We start from the raw sequence: 10,130 nt of genomic DNA, 5'->3' as shown, positions 1-10,130 counted from the left end.
CTATTATGGAAAACTCTTGTCATACTTTGCGTGTATTAGACATTATACAAAATATATAATGATTTCAAAGTAACTTTCATATTTAAGTCGTTTTATACATTCTAAAAACTTATGATTTTGCTTTGTCAAACATTGTGAAAAAGGATAAACTTTGCATAGAAAACTATCACTTTAATACGGGCTTAGTTGAGAATCCATGAGACGTGTATATCTTCAAACGTTACTTTTCTTTATTAGAAAGTAATGCTGCAAGTCCTGTCTATACCCAGAGTCTCCCGTTCGGAGAACGTGTCAAATGTGTATAGATCTATACGGGAAGTCATGATCCCGCGCCCTAACTGTTAGCTACAGTCCGTCTTTTGGGGTGACAGTTGTCATAACGCTGTGACGCCTGAAGAACGTCGTTACAGGCATATTATGTTTAGTATGGTTATAAAACTCATCGGATATACAATTATTATGGTATTATGCTTTTATGAACGAGTAGCTATTAAAACTATTCTTCATCTAATAAATGCGATCTTCATATAGTTTTACTATATAAAACTATGACACAACTTTTGAGAACGTCGGTTTCTTGCGATTTTCAGTCTTAGAGACTACCATTTATGTTAGGAAAATAAGGGTTTCTCCTGCATACAAACCAAACAACTAATAGGAAAATAAGGGATTTTCCTGGTGCAATTATTTACAACTTATAACACAAACATTTATATGCATTTCATACTTTTATAAGAAAATAAGGGTTTTTCTTGGAAAACACAACAACTCGTATCTCAACCATTAGGGGAAATATGGGATTTTCTGGATCTAATACATTCACTTTCAACACAACAAATCACAACTCTTTACATTTGAAATGCTGCGTTTTCTGGAAAATATGCACCCATTTTGGAATGGCATCCAATTTTTCTAAACTACTTATGAACTCACCAACTTAATTGTTGACACTTTTTCTTTGAAATAACTTGTATTCTCAGGGAACCGCTAAGCAGGTTTGGGAATCAACTTTTAGGATTAACGCGTTGGCGTTAATTACTTCTTTTGGATGATGTTTATGTATTTATCTTTTGAACATGTAATGAATACAATTATGTAAACATCTTGGAAACTTTAATATATATGGTGGTGTGTACTTTCCTTTCTATGAACTGTTATGATACTGAATATGACGTACTCCGCCCCCGAACGTTTCCACTGTTCTGGTTTGGGGGTGTGACAGATTGGTATCAGAGCTTTGTTTATAGGGAATTAAGTATATCCAAACCATTCCTTTTTGATATACAACTATAAACTCAACTGGGCAAAAACACTCTGAGAAAAATTCATACTTTTGAAAGTAAACCTAATTAGTTTTAAGGTAAGCATGCACTCATTTTTATACTAATAACAGTTTCATAGGAAATAACTTTAGAAGTATTATAAATAAGTTGTGCAGCACAGGTACGCCTTGGGACATGTAATCAGAACTGGGAAGAATATAGCCTGATCAACGATATTTGTCCAAGAGCCGACTAACGTATGCCAAGGAGTGTCTGTAATGGACAACAAATTTAAAACTTACCAAAAGCATATCGCTAAAGAATATTGAGGGAGTATTCGAGTGCCGTCAACCATTAAACTTAAGGGTAAGTTTCATGTGCTCTAGCTTATAGTAAACTTTTAACTCTATTCTCGTACAGTCTAAATGGCGGGATTCCATCACCCCAATGACCCCTACTACCCCAACCAAGGTAATGGAGGGTGGATTGAAGAAGATCCTGAAGAAGACGAAGAGCCTATAGAGTTGGAGGGAGGGGATGACTCTGGCACGGATTCGGAGCCAGAAATTATAAATCCACCAATCCCACAATCTCCCGTCCACGTGAGGAATTTCCAAGGACCCACTCCAGTGTGGTGAAGTCACCTCCATCATTGGAGCCAACAACAAAGCTTACGCCCTCCTTACGGCATGTGCCGAGACTTCTATAATGTGAGAGGCGGGGGATCAGCCGACCGAGCACTTTCGGTCATGGTTGGAAAACTCGCCAACCAGTGCTATCAATCCGGAGTGCAAGCCAACCGAATCCGAGAGGTCAATATGGAAGTACAAATCCACACGGCCGATATCAACCGCCTAGAGTTGTTGCAGAACGACATCCACATTCGCGCCGAAGCGTTTCAAGCACAAGCAAATGCGGCCTTCGCAGAATTAAGAGAACAACAAGTTGTGTTTGATAGACGCCTCATGGAGTAGAAGCAGTCCGACACGGAGTCGAGCTTCAAACGCAAAGCGCACCGCAAGTAGTACTTGCCCAACTCTCAAATTTTGTTATAAATTAGGACTTCGGATAAAAGTATTATCTTCTTTAAATTGTTCTATAATCGTAGGCCTTTAGAAAGGCCAAGAAATTTTGTCTAGACCCCGCTGTAACACAACTATATGTTTAATATATATAAGGGTATACCCCTTTTCTTGTTGTTGTTAATCATGCGCAATTCATTCGATTCATTGGTACATCTATTCAAACTTTACTTTCAAGCTCAAGACATTGTGTCAGTCAAACCCAACTTCTTAGAACTATTAGAGTTAACTCAATATCATTCAACTCTGAACTGCCAAAACTTATAAATTTTTCCATATTTTTTTTTCTTTTGGCAGCACGATGCCTCCTCCTCCAAACCTAAGGCCCAGGCCGGGCACGGTACCACCACCACCTCCACCACCAGCTTATGATCCAGCCATGGTCCAGGCTGCTATCACAGCAGCAGTAACTGCAGCCCTCTCACAAATAAACTCTCACGGAAATGGAGGGGCGGGAAGCAACACGAATCATCCGAATCATGGCACTGGTCATGGTCAAGGAAGAGAATGTACTTACAAGGAGTTCTCTAACGCTAAGCCAAAAACTTTTAATGGAACTGGGGGAGTCATTGCACTAATGCAATGGTTCGAGAACACCGAAACGGTCTTCGAGATCTGCTCATGCCTAGAAGCAAGCAAAGTCAAGTTCGCTGCTTGCACTTTCGTGGATCGAGCCCTCACTTGGTGGAAAAGCCATGTGAATTCAGTGACGCTCACTGTCGCCAATGTCATGAGTTGGGACGATCTAAAGGTTCTACTACTGGAAGAATACTGCCCAAGGGGCGAAGTGCAAAAGCTGGAGCAGGAGCTCTGGAATCTGAAAATGATTGGGTCTGACCTAGTCACCTACACAACTAGGTTCAACAACCTCGTTGCACTGTGCCCTACCATGGTCAACCCAGAATCAAAGAAGGTTGAAAGGTACATTTGGGGGTTGTCACCCCAGATTCAAGGGCATGTCCTAGCTTCCGGCCCTGTTACCTACAACAGCGCTAAACGCCTGGCTCAGCGACTCATCGACCACGGAGTAAAACCCAGTATCATTTCAACAACCGCAAATCCACCTAGGGAGGCTCAGGGCCAGAGTAGGCCTTGGAACAAAAGGAGGGGACAAACTCTCCAGGAAAACCCCAAGAAACAACAAGTAATAGCGACCCACGCTATGACTGTACCTGTGAACCCTGCCCCTACAAGCTCATATAATGGGAAACTTCCTAAATGCAACCGATGCAGCTTCCACCACCACGGTCCTTGCCCTGATCTTCAATGCACCAAGTGTAATAAGAAGGGATATACAGCCCGCTATTGCAAAGGGCCAACCCAACCATCCGTCCCCACTACTAATACTGGGGTAAGCCGCGCCTGCTTTGAGTGCGGAGACACGGGGCACTACCGCAGGGACTGCCCAAAGGCAAACAACCAGAATACCGGCGGAAAGGGACGAGTTTTCGCAATGGGACAAGATGAAGCCATTACGGACCCTACTGTTGTTACAGGTACGTTTCTTTTCGATAACTCGTATGCATGCATTTTGTTTGATAGTGGAGCAGAAAGGAGTTTTGTGAGTCACGACTTTAAAAGCCTGCTAAAATCAATACCACAATCATTAAGTGAACCATTCATAGTAGAAATGGCCAACGGGAAAACCGAAGGCACTAAGGAGATATACTTAAACTGCACCCTAACTTTAAACGATAATCCCTTTTCAATCAACCTCATGCCAGTCTCGATTAAGAGTTTCGATGTCATCATTAGCATGGATTGGCTGAGTTCTCATCATGCGGACATTCTATGTTATGATAAGGTCGTTCGCCTTAATCTGCCAACCGGCGAAACTTTCATTGTCTTGGGCTACAAACCAAGTACCACTCTTCGTATCATCTCAAGTATCCAAGCTCGGAAATGCCTACGCAAGGAGTGTCACGCGTTCTTGGCACATGTTGTAGATGTGAAACGCGAAGTCCAAGACATCAAGAGTGTGCCCGACGTACGCGATTTTCCCGACGTTTTTCCCGAGGACCTTCCGGGAATACCACCCACGAGATAAGTTGAGTTCTGAATCGATCTAGTTCCCGGAGCTACCCCAGTAGCCAAAGCACCCTATCGATTAGCCCCGGCAGAGATGCAAGAGCTATCCAGCCAACTGAATGAACTACTTGGAAAAGGATTCATCAGGCCGAGCTTCTCGCCATGGGGAGCACCCGTACTGTTCGTGAAAAAGAAGGATGGATCATTCAGAATGTTCATCGACTACCGAGAACTCAACAAACTTACCATCAAGAACCGATACCCCCTACCCCGAATCGATGACTTATTCGACCAACTCCAAGGAGCCAACTACTTCTCCAAGATCGATCTGAGGTCGGGATATCACCAGTTGCAAGTCCTGGAGAGTGATATTCCCAAGATGGCCTTCCGAACATGATACGGACATTATGAGTACGTAGTGATGCCGTTCGGACTAACCAATGCCCCGGCCGTGTTCATGGATCTAATGAATCGGGTATGTCGTCCATTCTTGGATAAATTCGTGATAGTATTCATAGACGACATACTCATTTATTCAAAGAATAAAGAAGAGCATGGTCAACATCTGAGGCAAGTTTTAGAGACGTTACGGACTGAGAGACTATATGCAAAATTCTCAAAATGTGAATTTTGGATTAGAAAGGTGGACTTCCTCGGTCACGTGGTCAGCAAGGAAGGAATCCACGTGGATCCATCAAAAATCAAGGCTATCAAGAACTGGTCTGCGCCAACTACACAATTAGAAATTCGCCAATTTCTAGGTCTTGCTGGTTATTACCGAAGGTTCATCCAGAATTTCTCCAGCATCGCAAAGCCTCTTACTGCCTTAACCCAGAAAGGTGTGACCTACGATTGGGGAGAAAAGCAAGATGCTGCATTTCAGACTTTGAAACAGGCCCTTTGCAGTGCGCCCATCCTTTCTCTCCCAGAAGGGACCGAAGATTTTGTGGTGTATTGCGACGCTTCGAAGCAAGGGCTGGGCTGTGTACTAATGCAGAGGGGAAAGGTTATTGCATATGCCTCATGACAACTGAAAACGCATGAGGTCAATTACATCACTCATGATTTAGAACTTGGGGCGGTGGTCTTCGCTCTTAAAATCTGGAGACACTACCTATATGGTACCAAATGCACTATCTTTACAGACCACAAGAGCCTACAACACATCTTCGACCAGAAGGAGTTAAACATGAGACAGCGATGTTGGGTCGAATTGCTCAACGACTACGAATGTGAGATTCGCTATCATCCAGGAAAGGCTAACGTCGTGGCAGATGCCCTTAGTCGTAAGGAGTACTCTGGCCGAAGAGTGAAGTCATTAGCCATGTCAATCCATTCGCACCTGTCGACACAAGTCAAGGAAGCTCAAATAGAGGCCCTGAAACCCGAAAACGTGACAGGTGAGACCCTTAGGGGAATGGACAAGAATTTAGAAATCAAGAGTGACGGAGCACGCTACCTCATGAACCGAATATGGACGCCCAAGTTTGGTGGACTTAGAGAGGTAGTTATGAGCGAGGCACACAAGACTCCATACTCCGTACACCCCGGGTCAGACAAGATGTATCAAGATCTCAAACAACTCTACTGGTGGCCAAACATGAAAGCAGAGATCGCTACATATGTGAGCAAGTGTTTGACTTGCGCCAAGATCAAAATAGAACACCAGAAACCCTCAGGACTACTCCAACAACCTGAAATTCCTGAGTAGAAATGGGAGCAGATTTCCATGGACTTCATAACGATACTGCCCAAAACTCAGGGTGGCCAAGATACTATTTGGGTAATCGTCGATAGATTAACCAAGTCCATTCATTTCCTACCGATCAAGGAAACTGATAAAATGGAAAAGCTATCGAGAATCTACATCCGAGAGATCGTACGACTCCATGGAGTGCCAATGTCTATCATCTCGGATAGAGACAGCAGATTCACGTCTAGATTCTAGCAATCATTGCAAAAATCCATGGGAACAAGATTGGACATGAGTACAACCTATCACCCCCAAACTGACGGACAGAGCGAAAGAACGATCCAAACCTTGGAAGACATGTTGCAAGCATGTGTAATAGACTTTGGTAAAGCATGGGATGTTCACTTACCTTTGGTTGAGTTCTCTTATAATAATAGTTATCATACTAGTATCAATACTGCTCCATTTGAAGCCTTTTACGGCCGTAAGTGCAGATCACCTCTGTGCTGGACGGAAGTGGGCGACACACAACTAGCAAAAGGTCTAGTCCCTGATAGCACCCTCACTGGTCCAGAGATCATCAGAGAAACTACTGAAAAGATCGTGCAAATACGAGAACGACTGAAATCCTCGACGGATAGGCAAAAGAGCTATGCCGACAAAAGACGTAAACCCTTGGAATTTCAGATTGGCGATCGGGTACTACTGAAGGTCTCACCCTGGAAGGGCATGATACGCTTTGGAAAGCGTGGGAAGCTAAATCCTAGGTACATTGGACCCTTCGAAATCATTTCAAGGGTTGGTCCAGTAGCCTACAAACTCCGACTTCCAATAGAGCTTAACAAAGTACATCCAGTATTCCACGTATCAAACCTGAAGAAGTGTTTGTCCGACGAAACACTTGTAATTCCACTCGATGAGATCGAACTAAATGAAAATCTTAACTTTGTGGAAGAACCCGTCGATATCATGGATAGGGAAGTTAAACGAACTAAACAGAGTCGCATTCTAATAGTAAAGGTCCGATGGAATGCTAAGAGGGGACCTGAGTTCACGTGGGAACGAGAAGATCAAATGCAACAGAAGTATCCACATCTCTTCCCCAGCCCCTAAGACTCTTCTTTTGTATTAAAATTTCGGGACGAAATTCCCTCTAACGGGGGGATGATGTAACAACCCGCTATTTCAAGTCAGTAAAAATCGAGTCCTGTAAACTCTTTGAGAAAGGAATTAGAATATCATCGAAAAATGAAGTATTCAAAAACTCTATTTGGAGTACACTATGTGGTAGTTATCGTCTTTAGGTTTCCAAACATATAAATAACACAAAAATCCAAGTTATAATGAAGAAGTTATGATCATTCTAAGTTTTACGACAAAAACCGGCAATACGAAGTTGCGTAAAAACGCAAAGTTTCAATAAAACACTTTCCGACCTTAGGTGTCTAAATGAAAGTCGTAGATATCGTTAAACTACAAACATGCATAAAAAGAACGCTCAAATCGGACATCGTATGAATAAGTTATGAATTTTTAAAGAAATTCCTTAATCACGTCATTTTAATAAATAAATAATAAAAATAATTCCGGAATTTGCCAACGGGATCTAAATGAAAGTTGTAGATCGTAGTCTCACCTTCGCGGGGATATAAAGAACGTCAAAAACGGAGTTCGTATGAAGGAGATATGAATTTTCGAAGTTTGATAAATAATTTATATATATTTTTTATTAAAGGGGAGTCAGCGTCCTCATCCGAGGTACGCGCTGCTTACTCCTGTACGCCCCACGTACCCGAGGAACTTGGCCTCAAACCGTCAACGTCGCCCTATGCGAGGCATCCGACCCGCCCGTCCGACCCACTGTCCCATCCGACCCGACTGCCTGAGCTGTCCCATCCGAGGCCAAGGCAGTCGAGGCTTCGGTCACGCATGACGTACGCGTACGCGCTGCGTACGAGCTTACGCCCCACGTACAAGGCCTCTCAGGCCCCCCTATAAATAGCATGCAAGGGTTCCCGGGAAAATGGCCAATTCTCTCTCCTTTTTCTTGCGTTTTACCTCGTTTTCCGTGCTCGCACTACCCCGAAGCCCTGGTCATTTTGTGCAAGTCCCGAAGGTCGATTTTTCTCCCGAGGAATCCCGAGATTTCCGGGGAAAATCCATTTCCCGAGACGAAACTCTGCCTGGTTTTCCATCTTGCTATCTTCAAACTTTCAAGTGAGTTCATACCCCTTTCAAACACACTTTAAATACATTTTAAATGCTTTTATACTCTTTTAGGGGAGGAATACAAGTAAACATACGGTTATTATCATGTATTTTATAAAGTTTCACTTCACTTGTTTTATCGAATAAATCACTTGGAACTCATTACTATTATGGAAAACTCTTGTCATACTTTGCGTGTATTAGACATTATACAAAATATATAATGATTTCAAAGTAACTTTCATTGTTAAGTCGTTTTATACATTCTAAAAACTTATGATTTTGCTTTGTCAAACATTGTGAAAAAGGATAAACTTTGCATAGAAAACTATCACTTTAATACGGGCTTAGTTGAGAATCCATGAGACGTGTATATCTTCAAACGTTACTTTTCTTTATTAAAAAGTAATGCTGCAAGTCCTGTCTATAACCATAGTCTCCCGTTCGGAGAACGTGTCAAATGTGTATAGATCTATACGGGAAGTCATGATCCCGCGCCCTGACTGTTAGCTACAGTCCGTCTTTTGGGGTGACAGTTGTCATAACGTTGCGATGCCTAAAGAACGTCGTTACAGGCATATTATGTTTAGTATGGTTATAAAACTCATCGGATATACAATTATTATGGTATTATGCTTTTATGAACGAGTAGCTATTAAAACTATTCTTCATCTAATAAATGCGATCTTCGTATAGTTTTACTATATAAAACTATGACACAACTTTTTAGAACGTCGGTTTCTTGCGATTTTCGGTCTTAGAGATTGCCATTTATGTTAGGAAAATAAGGGTTTCTCCTGCATACAAACCAAACAACTAATAGGAAAATAAGGGATTTTCCTGGTGCAATTATTTACAACTTATAACACAAACATTTATATGCATTTCATACTTTTATAAGAAAATAAGGGTTTTTCTTGGAAAACACAACAACTCGTATCTCAACCATTAGGGAAAATATGGGATTTTCTGGATCTAATACATTCACTTTCAACACAACAAATCACAACTCTTTACATTTGAAATGCTGCGTTTTCTGGAAAATACACACCCATTTTGGAATGCCATCCAATTTTTCTAAACTACTTATGAACTCACCAACTTAATTGTTGACACTTTTTCTTTCAAATAACTTGTATTCTCAGGGAACCGCTAAGTAGGTTTGGGAATCAACTTTTGGGATTAACGCGCTGGCGTTAATTACTTCTTTTGGATGATGTTTATGTATTTATCTTTTAAACATGTAATGAATACAATTATGTAAACATCTTGGAAACTTTAATATATATGGTGGTGTGTACTTTTCTTTCTATGAACTGTTATGATACTGAATATAACGTCCTCCGCCCCCGAACGTTTCCGCCGTTCTGGTTTGGGGGTGTGACAATGGTTGTGGTTGTCCACTGTGAGGGCGCATGAACAGTTCAAATCGTACTCGCTGGCAAAACTAGTTGGGATACTGAATTCCCATGAAAGTGTTGTAACTAAGGAAGCGAAAGTGGTCTCTGGTATGGGATCGTTGGCTCTTGTTTCTAAAGGAAAATGTACTGCTGAAGAAGAAGAAGAGTCAGACATGTCTGTCACACCCCTGAACCAGACGGCGGAAACGTCTGAGGGCTGTTGTGACTCAATTGAATACCATTACATTGAATATACATGAAACATAACATCATTCATCACCATGCATTGAGATAGTACAAATGGTAGAGTTTACACTTAGTACATTGTTTTAAACATTACATCCCCAAAAAGTAAATTGTTTGATACTAGTTAAACAAACAACATGACGTCACTAAATACATTTTTTCCTTCGATTTACCTATTACCTGAGAATACAAGCATTTTGAAAAACATCAA

Source organism: Lactuca saligna, chromosome 5 (genome assembly GCF_052625555.1).
Source record: "Lactuca saligna cultivar CGN05327 chromosome 5, ASM5262555v1, whole genome shotgun sequence".
Lineage (NCBI taxonomy): Eukaryota > Viridiplantae > Streptophyta > Magnoliopsida > Asterales > Asteraceae > Lactuca > Lactuca saligna.
Note: the sequence above shows the minus strand (reverse complement) of the source record.